The following is a 2,500-nucleotide window of genomic DNA, read 5'->3' on the forward strand; positions in this document are numbered from 1 at the left end:
CACACACACACACTCCATGCATATAAGAGAGAGAGAGAGTGTGTGTGTGTGTGTGTGTTTGTTTGTTCATTTAGACCTGAAACCTATTCGATGCAAGTACATGAACACACACACTTCTAACTAAGCTCCTTTTCACATGTCGCTGCATTCTGAAACATGTCGGACCGCATTCGTAACGCGTCTCCTGCACTTCCCTCTTTCAGCTCAATGATGAAGCAACAGTTCTTGCTGAGTAAGTTAGTTTAAGTTACTTAAACCAGATGAGTAATTACTCAGGTATTTACATTTATGCATTTGGCAGACGCTTCTATCTAAAGCAAACTTACAATGCTTTAAAGGTATACATTTTTTAGTTCATGTATTTCCTGGGAATCGAACCCATGACTTTAGCATTGCATGCACTATGCACTACTGTTTGAGCAATGCTACAGGAAAGCTAGATCTACATGTATGCATTTGGAAGACACTTTTATCGACTTACATTGCGTTCAAGTTATACAATTTATCAGTTAATGCATTCACTGGGAATCAAACCGATGACCTTGCCATTGCAAGTACCGTTTTGAACGGTTTAAGGAATGCTATCAGGTAAGCTATTTATCTACATTTAGGCATTTTGCAGATGACTCTTTCCAAAGCCACTTACATTGCATTGAAGATATACACATTTCCAGTTCATGCATTCCCTGGGAATCGAACCCATGACTTTAGCATTGCATGCACTATATACACAACTGTTTGAGCAATCATGCTGCAGGAAATCTAGATATCAACACTGATGCATTTGGCAGATGCTTTTATCGACTTGTTGTGCTCTATTACTGCACAGAGTAATATTTTATTCTTCTTATTATTAACAAATTTAACTATTTATGAACACTGACAGCACATTGCTGTCGTCATGATTTAAAAATGCCACTTGAAGCTGTTCATTAGTGATTTTACCACAGTAATGGGGCGGAGAACACTTCTTATTCGTGGTAAAATCATAACCATGTTCTGTCCATCATTGTGTTTGTTTGGCTTGCATGCTGTGTGTTCATTGTTCTCCACGAGAAACAAACTTTGGTTAATGAATGACAGCAGGCTGGCCTTCGTCACCTCCGCCTGATAATTACCCTCCTTTACAGCCACTCATCCTCCTCCTCCTTCCACTGCTCTGTTTTCACTCGCTCTCTCTTTCCTCCGGTCTGGCCTTACCCTCATTCTGTCAGCTGGGACAGGAAGAATAACCCTGAACCATGGAACAATCTCGGCCCGACCTATCAGTACAAGGTAAACATCCCAGTGACTGCTCTGTGATCAGCTGCAGACTGACAGCGCAGACAGATCCGTCAGCCCCGCTGTTCCCGGATCAGCCCCGATTCATCTGCCGCATGCGTGACAGGAGCTGCACGCTTGCAACAATGTTTTTTGGAAACATGCAATTGGAAGGTTTCAAAGATGGCGACAGTTTAAAGGGGTCATGAAATGTTTGTGATATTTACACATATGTGACCCTGGAGCACAAAACCAGTCTTAAGTGTCAATTTTTCGAAATTGTGATTTATGCATCAGCTGAAAGCTGAATAAATAAGCTTTCCATTGATGTATGGTTTGTTAGGATAGGACAATATTTGGCTGAGATACAACTATTTGAATATCTGGAATCTGAGGGTGCAAAATCTCCTGTGGAGGCGGGGCTCACTATTACATCATAAAGTGACACATTTCAGAACCAGTCATTTTATGAGCTTGGTTTCAATAAAAGCTGTTTTTAAACTAACCAGAAAGTTTTGAGTTCTGAAACTTACAGGACGTTTTTATAGTAAATTGAGCAGTTATATGTCAAAAGATCAAGGGAAATTTGATTTCTCAGTTCATGAGCCCTTTAAATGGAGTGCTTTTCACAGAGGGCAAAAACGAGAGTGGTGCTTTTTTTGGTGCAAACTAACTTTGAGAAACAAAAATCTGAAAGTGCTTTTCTTGAATGTTTTAAGGATGCATTTCTAGATGCACCTGAGGCTCGTGCGAAAAACAGGGTTCATCAACATCTAAAGGAAGGAATAATTTATATCGCAGCGGGAGAATGTTTTGTTCTCATTTGGAACGTCTTGATCACCTCCAACGATTAATGAACATATTAACAAAGACAGATGGAGAGAATAAGAGAATTTCCTCTCCTTCTTCTGGGAAGTTTGCGTTCAGGCGCGCGAAAGGTCTCGACTCGACATGTTTGATTCTCAACAGGAGCCAAAGGTCAGAAATCAAGAATCCAGCGGCGTCTCAACATTAATCATAATGAGAGAAACAGAAGCAGAGAGAGAGAACGTGTCTCCTGTCACACATTCACAACGGAAACATGCTTTCTGTCACATAAAAGCTGACGCTCCGAGACCTTTTCACAAAAACACGAAGGCAGGATTTGTGCATCTGTGGGGTTTTTCAGCTGTTTTCTGTCCAGCAGGTGAAAATGGTGCATCTGATCACTGAGGAACAGCAAACTTACACACTCAACTTC

General features: G+C 40.9%; 1 long non-coding RNA gene across 1 annotated transcript in view; it reads left to right on the forward strand.

The window, feature by feature from the left end:
* Positions 1-1,235: 1,235 nt before the first annotated feature.
* Positions 1,236-2,500, forward strand: part of LOC107734603 (uncharacterized) — a 1,681-nt gene continuing 416 nt past the window's right edge. Inside the window, exon 1 of the long non-coding RNA XR_001639119.1 lies at positions 1,236-1,275. This is a non-coding gene — a long non-coding RNA (uncharacterized LOC107734603). The remainder of the gene's footprint in view (positions 1,276-2,500) is intronic.

This window comes from Sinocyclocheilus rhinocerous, unplaced genomic scaffold (genome assembly GCF_001515625.1).
Source record: "Sinocyclocheilus rhinocerous isolate Xijiao unplaced genomic scaffold, SAMN03320098_v1.1 scaffold2145, whole genome shotgun sequence".
Classification (NCBI taxonomy): Eukaryota; Metazoa; Chordata; class Actinopteri; order Cypriniformes; family Cyprinidae; genus Sinocyclocheilus; species Sinocyclocheilus rhinocerous.